Raw genomic sequence first — 8,129 nt, forward strand, 5'->3', positions numbered from 1 at the left:
CTCCCTGTCCATGGGAATTTCAGCTCCATCCGGGAACAATGGATGTACCTCTTCTGATTCTGGAAGCTGTGTTGAAAATCTTGTTAATATGGGAACTTTGGGGGCAGGAAGGAACAAGTCAGAAGGAGAAACAGTGAATCAGGTGACTTATCCACTCCTTCAGGACCTATGATTAATCTGCAAAGGGACTTAGGAATAGTGAAGGCCAGATCCCTGTCTGGATGGGACACATTTCAAGATAACAACTGGATTCTGGTTTCAGAGATTATGTGTACCATGTAAGAGAGTAAGAACTCAGAAAGCATCCTCTGCCTTGGCAGTCACCTCTCTCCTTTCCTTCCAGTGAATCGGCCTGTGCGTGCTGTGGGTGGTAAGGGAGATGGGACGACTCAGAGGAAGAACAATGTGGAGGTCACAACAAGAAAAGGAAAAAAGGGTCTCTGTCAAAGTAGCTCGGCCCACATTATCTTGTTCTACAGACTGATTTTAGATAAACCTTTCTCTTGGCTTTGTAAGAGATAAGCAGAGTGGGCAAGGAAAGAAAGACAAGATGGGTTGAAAAAAAGAACGAAAGGACACAATCAGGATAAGCAAGCAAGAACCTGGAGTGAGTTCCGTGTGCTAACAGAACCACTTGGCTTCTTTGTTGGCCACAGGACAACGTGGTTAGGGAACGCGAAGTGGCTCTTGTCTGCCCCTTTTCACAGACTCTTCAATCCCTTAGTCCTCATCCTTTGTCATTTCTTCATGCTTTACACATGTTTGAGTAACTGTGGGGTTCCAGAAACTACTGTAGGAGATGATTGATAGACACAGGGTGGCTAGCAAGTCAGTCGGGGATGACGCCCCCTTCCCATAGTTCACAGCTTGTTGAGAGAAGTCAGACTGTAGCAGATGAGCAAATGAATAAGCAAGAGCAGAAGTGTGGTCAGAGTCCAGAACCATAGGCGTGCATGGCCCAGCCTCTATCGTCACAATTGAACAAAGTGCTATTTGGAAGCACCACAGAAAACCTGCTGTTCCAGGCAATGTTGCCAGCTGCCTGTTGTTGTGAAATGAAGAGAGGAGTCCTTAGAGGTGGTAGAAGATTGTTCGTGGAGCTTGAGGAAGTGGTTATTTACCTAGTTACAAACCAGCATACAAGGAGTTTTATCATCTTCACTACTAACTCCTTATTGGAAACAATCATTGGATATGAGCTCTGTCGTGTCAGAGCCTGGTGGTAGCAATTGGGACTGGAGGGGAATTGGCAGGAGGCTTTCCAGAGAGCAGTTACTGTGGCTAGGAAACTAGCAAAGGCCTGTCAGAGACAGTAGCAAGCAAACAAATCCCTGGCTAGCAAGAAGCAAACTGCAAGGGACAGTCAGCCAGTGAGCAAGTGAGGGCGAGGGGGGAGCATTCTAGCCAACAGCCAGAAAGGCTAAAGAAGAAGAAGAGAAGCTTGACCCACACATGGAACCGGAAGGAGCAGCGTGAAGCTGAGGCAGCTGGTACACAGGGCAGGACTGGGAAGGAATTAGAGGGTTAAGCACAGACCAGATCTTGGGGGGCTTGGTAGGCTGTGACAGGAACGTGAAACCAGTAGCTGTGGGAGGAATGATTTGAGGCAATGACCTGGCATAATCTGATTTGCATTTTTGAAAGATTTCTTGTGCTATGGTGAGGAGATTCATCTGGAGATTAGGGAGAGAACAGAGAAAGGGTTGTTCTGGTCTGGAGATAGTGACTGGAACACAGGGCCACTGTGGAAAGGCAGAGGGGAGCTGACTGGAGACGTATTCAGAAACTGTGGTGGTTTTAAAGCTTCCTGTGTACAACTTCCGTGTGCCTCCTCGGGAGCCCCTCAGTGAGGACTGGAGTGTCAGATGTCACTTTCAACCTTAGGCTTTTTAAAAGATGAGGGCTTCTGATCAGGGTTCAGGGCAACTTGCTCTTTCACTCTGAAAGATAGCTCACTTTAAGAGAGAATATCTGTCTTGTTCTGCCATAGTTCTGGGTACGAGCCTCTGAGGCAAGGGACTGCCGTCTGTAAGGAACTCTGTGACTGGAAGGCTGACTTCACCTCTACTACCTCAGCTGAACTTTGTGATGATTCCAAAACCCTGACTTCCTGTTTTGCTGCCAGCTTGAGTGACGTGGCAAAAACTGGCCTGACCATGCCTGGATTTCTTATCTGTAGATATTAAGATAACGGAAGGTCCATCATTTTTTAGGCTTGGTGAACCAGTGATTTCACTTGGGTGACTTACAGGAACATGGATGCCTCAAGGGCAGTAATGTCAATGAAAAGTCCAACCAGCACTGGTAATTACACCTTAAAGCTGAGTACCTGATACTCACTGCCCAGCTTGCGAGGCTACTCCAAAGAAGTACATCTTCATCTCCAGCAGCTGCTTGATGCATACATGATCTCAGGGGGAAGGGCTAGCCTGCCTTGTGATCTTTAAGATGCAAACAGATTATTCTCACTTTTTTGAAAACTTTCTATGTGCATATAATATATTTTGATCATATTTGATCATAGTCACGCTCCCCCAACTCCTTCCAGAGAATTCCTTCATCTCCACCTGCTCTGGACTTCTATTTCCTTCTCATTCTAGTCCAAGTCCAGTTTGTGTTACATAATCTCACGAATGGAGGGCCACCAGCCAGAGCAAAGTTCACTTATCCAGGCCAAACTCTTAAGGACAAGTGACTCTCCTTTCTCAAGCAGCCATCAGCTATCAGTAATTCTTCAGCTGCGGCAGGGGCCTCACAAACACCTCCTCCATGCTGTCTTGCTCCATGCTCCTCCGTGCTCTAGTCCCTGTCTTGACTTTGCACACATCTTGTGCAGGCAGCCTCAGTTTCTGTGAGTTCTGGAATGCCCAGAGTTTCTGTGAGTGCAGTGGTTCTGGGATGTCCGGAAGACACCATTCTACATCAGTACTCCCTGCCTTGGATCCTAAAATCGTTGGGTTCTGTCTTCCCTTTGTAGGGAAGCTGTTGATATACACACATCTGTTGATAGATATTGTCCACTAGACCCCAGTGGCCAGACCCTATTGGTCGTGGGATACATGTGACTAAGCACTCCATAGACACTCATTCTCCTTGCTTTGACCAGCTGAGAATTTTTTCTATTAACCAAAGTTGACTGCACAAAGAAATTTCTCCAATGAGGTCTGGGAGTTGCAATAATATATGGGTAGAGAGATAGGAATTTAGATAACAGTTTGATACTAAATCCATTTTGCAAAAGTAAAGTAGTAAGTTCACCCCTGGGCACTGTGAGCTCCATGGGTTCTTGGCTAAAACAGACACAGATTTATTCCTGTGGAAACATCTGGTTACTCTGATAACACTTGTGCTGTGATTGTACCTGTGTACATCTCTTGTCTCGTCAGCTCACAGCATTCACCACTGGGTAAGAGTGCTGAGACTCCTCCCCTGCCCCAGCCTGCATATTACCTCCCGCTACTATGAGAGCTACCTAGAAAGGACACTTCCTTGTCAGAACCAATCTATGTCCTGTGACCAAACTATGTGGTGTCTTCCATAACAGGGTCTTATCATCAATTCTAGTGGGCAACCAAGAGCAATGCCAATTACCTGTATTTTGGGAGATCTTTGAAAAACTCCTGGCTAACATTATTTTTAGCTATTAGGTTAAGCATAATATAATTTATTTAAAATAATAAATTTAAAATAGATAGAGACTTGTTTGGAAAGGGCCACTTTTTGGGTGTGCAGGTATATTTATGTGTGTGCAAGTACTTTAGTGGCATTTCATTTGTTATTTAACATATAAAGCTTGCCTGAAGATCACAGAGTAAAACAGCCCCACTGATCAGTCTTACAGACCAGGCAGTGGTGACACACACCTTTAATCACAGTAGCCACACTAGTTGCCATAGAAACTGGGTGGTGCATGCCTTTAATCCAAGTGGTGCATGCCTTTAATCCCGGTACTGGAGAGGATTATAAAACAGGAGGAGATAGCTCTCTGACACAGTCTTATTCTGAGATTCCTGGAGGAAGGATAGCCATGTTGGGACTATGGTTGAGGTAGAAGCCAGTGACTGGCTATTATGCTTTTCTGACCTTTGTGTTGAACTCCAATTTCTCTCTCTCTCTCTGAGTTTTTATTAATCTTGCTTCAAAGTACCTGTGTGCAGGTGCATATGCACATGTGTAGGCATGCATATTAAGTTCAGAGGACAATGTCAAGCATTGCTCTTCAGGTGCCTCTTTTATTTGAGGCAACATGTCTTACTGATCTGGAATGCAACAAGTTAAGATTCAACTGTGCCTGCCTTCCCAGGGCTGGGATTATAAGCACACACCACCTCACACAAATTTTTTGATCATGGATTGTGAAGATCCCACTTCTGTCTTCATGTTTGTTATCAGCTGAACTGATGGGTTCATTTGATGCAAGATGGTATAGAGAAAATGTGATAGATGATAGAAATGTCTAGTGTCGTTGTTGAAGCACCAAGAACTTGGAGAGGCATGACACGCATGGAGGTAGATCAAAGTTCTGTTTTGAGGGAACCAATAAGATGGCTCAGCTTGGGAGAGTACCTCTATTTAAGTTTAATGACATAGAACATAGAGGTGAAGGAGAGAACTAGCTCTTACAATTTGTTCTCGGACATTCCCATGCCTACATTTACACAGACATGAGCACACACACACACATTAAAAATAAATAAAGTTGAACTTTAAAAATGATTCTTTTATACCTATTTTGGAGGAACTGCTAACTATCCCACTTAGAACATCAGCTAGGCAGCTTGCTGAGCCATCCATAAATTTCTCAACCATGGTTTATCAGCATCAGATGGTTGTGGAGATGATTATCTCTCTCTCTCTTCCTCCCCTTCTCTCTTTCTCTCCTATACACATCCCACTACGCTCACACAATAATAATAGTTATTACTAATTAAAAATAAAAAATACAATGGAGAAAGACAATAGATTTTTGCCCTCTGTATGTGCTGTTGAATTCATTCTCTAACACACATGTACACACTCACACACATACACACACATAGAAAGAAAACTGGTGTGGAAAGTCCTTCTGTATATTGTAGGGCCATATTATACAGGCCCATATTTTTACATTTTATGGTGGCCAGATTTTCAGGCCGTAGTTTACACCTGCCACACAGAAGGCTAGGTAGCCTTTCCAGACAATCTGACACCATCCTAAACAACGGGTCAGGAAATGCTAATGTCGCTCTGCTCCTGCTTTGTAATTGTGGGAGATGGCCAAGGGAGGAGCAGCCATAATTGCGGATGTAACATAAGTCTCGCTACCCCAAAACAGAATGCTAATTAACTTCCCCCTCAGTTTACCTTTTGATATTAAAGCTGATTGGATAATAAATGCACATGATCTTCGGGATTTGAATGAACCCGAGACTCCCTCCTGATATTGCTGTGTGAACTGTGCCTCGATTATTCCCATGCCTCTACACTGGTCTGAGAGATAACTTGTCGGGGTTGGACCTTGACAGTAAATGTGTTGCTTTTATTGGTTAATAAATAAAGGAGCTTACTTGTCCTGTGATAGGACAGAGTAGAGCTAGATGTGGAGGGGGGGAGTCTAAACTGAATGCTGGGAGAAAGAAGGTGGAGTCACAAGATGCCATGGAGCCACCAGAGGGGAAAGAAGAGAGCTGTCAGCTGGAACCTCGCTGGTAGGCCATGAGCCTTGTGGTAAAATATAAATTAATGGAAATGGGTTAATTCTAGATGTAAGAGTGTTATGCCCAAATCCACAAAGTCTGCACAGAAGCCAACAAGGAGACTGAGTCCCGTACGTAAAAGCAAAGAGCCTTTATTTTAAGCATCTTTGCAAACTCGATCTCCCCACATACCCAACGTATTGGAATAAACAGAGAGCCACCGAGATCAGTTAGAATAGGGTTTTTATATTAGTAAATGTGGGGGTAAGGGGTTTCTGAGGTTTAGGAGCCCTGATTGGCTGACATTTGTCTAGGGGTGTCCCGGTGAGTGTGTGCTAGCAGGTGATCTTATCTACAGTGGTTGGAATGTTATGCATTTTCTTTGGATGGTCTGTTCTTGGGTGGTGCTCAGGTAATCTCAGTTTGTGGTCCTTCCTACAACTAGGTATTGCCTCAAGGTAAACTGAGACCCAGGCCTTTTGTTAAATTTATTGATGGCTAAATCCTGCTCCAGTAGGTGATAATGGTTGGAAGTAAAGAACTTCCTTTGGGTGACTTAGCTTATCATGGTTGGCTCCCACAAGAGCTAGCTAGCAATGTGCTTAAGCTATTGGACAAACAGTATTACAAATAATATAGTTTTGTGTGATTATTTCAAATCAGGGTGGACAGGAAATGAACTTGCAACCTCTGTCAACAGTTGGGGAAATTTCTCTATTCTTCCATTCTTCCATTAACCTATTCTAATATGGCATGGGTTCCTTTGTCTCAACTGCAGAATTTGTTCTAATCAAACCACCCACAGAATCCACGTCATCAAACCCATTAACTCCTTTTCTCTTCTTATAGTGCCCAATTCACAAACACATTGAATACATTATTGCTTCCATCACAACACTTTCCCATCCTGGAGATGATGGCCCTCTTCTCTCGGGTACATTGCTCTGCTCTGTAGGATGGTTCAGTTAGTTAAACATAAAGCTGAGGTTTTAAGTCAGTGTTCCCGGGGGGGGGGGGGCAGAAAAACAGGGCATTGGTTAGGTTGTAAAGTCAAAGGCTTTCCCTGAGAACTATGGGTGATAACTGAAGCACATTGGCCTCTGACAGAAAAATTCTAGAAAGGGTAAAGAGATAAATGCTGCAGAAGAGAGAAAGGACAACTGGGACCAAACGACTTGAGAAGAAAAGAGACGCAGAGCAAAGGGAGGGGCTGGCCTTGAGTCAAGCAAACAGTCCCAGAGGGGAGAAGAACACTGAAGCAGGCGAGCCTGAGAACTCCTCCCACCCGGCTTCGCTCCCCTTATTTCTCTCATCTTAACTAGCCCCCTTTGCACTCCCCTCTTTCCCAGCTTTGTTTTTCTCCATGGCCCATGTGCCTATCTCCAGTACACGTATCCCTATTCACAGCGTTATAAATGCCATCTTGAGTTTCCTCCTTCCTTCCTTCCTTCCTTCCTTCCTTCCTTCCTTCCTTCCTTCCTTCCTTCCTTCCTTCCTTCTTTTCGTTCTTTTGGTTTTTAGAGACAGGGTTTCTCTATGTGTCTCTGGCTGTCTTGGAACTAGTTCTGTAGACTAAGCTGGCCTTGAACTCACAAAGATCTACCTACCTGCCTCTGCCTCCTGAGTGCTGGGATTGAAGGTGTGCACTACCATTACCCGGCTTTGATGTTTCCTTAAATTTCTCTCTCTCTCTCTCTCTCTCTCTCTCTCTCTCTCTCTCTCTCTCTCTCTCTCGTGCACATGCACATGTGGAGGTCAGAGGACAAACTGCAGAGTCCAAGTTTACTTCCACTGTGTTAGCCCTAGTTATGGAATTCAGAATGCCAGTCTTGGTAGTAAGCGCCCTTACATTCTGAGCCACCCCACTGGCCCCTCCCCAGAGTGATGATTTTTTTTTAATTTTTTCTGCCCTTACTGGATATAAGTTCCACAGAGACTTGTCATTTCTCTTAGCATCTCAACCAGTGCCTGGTACATAGCTGACACTCAGTTTAATATCAGCCAGTGAGGAAGCTGCTGAATGGTATCTCAGAGCTATACCCTGGGAAGTGGCCCTGGGAGAAGGTGAGACTCTGAAATGGAACAGCCTGTATCTTAGGGGTGTGACCACAACGCTCTCTTCTGTGTTAATTGGCTGCTCTTGTGATCAAGTTCTCAGCCCCTCTGAGCCACAAGGATTAGGACTTTCTTTTTGGCACAAAGCGAGTGAACAAACAGCTCACCCTCCTCGCTCATTTATTTCCCATGGCTCTCTGTTTCCACTAAATTGTTTAATCCCTTTCAGACCAGTTTCGGCACCTGTTCTGCTTTTCTCTCCTCAGAGTTGGGGCATGGATTAGGGTGGACAAGGGCAATGAAGCACCTGGCCAGGAGACTGCACCTAGAGGACTCTGGCTGACCTGGAGTAGCGGCACTGGGGGCGGCCCCGGGCAAACTCAGCTTGGCCAATCCAGA

The sequence above is a fragment of the Alexandromys fortis genome, unplaced genomic scaffold, assembly GCF_014885135.2.
Source record: "Alexandromys fortis isolate MF-2015 unplaced genomic scaffold, M_Fortis_MF-2015_v1.1 scaffold_214, whole genome shotgun sequence".
Classification (NCBI taxonomy): Eukaryota; Metazoa; Chordata; class Mammalia; order Rodentia; family Cricetidae; genus Alexandromys; species Alexandromys fortis.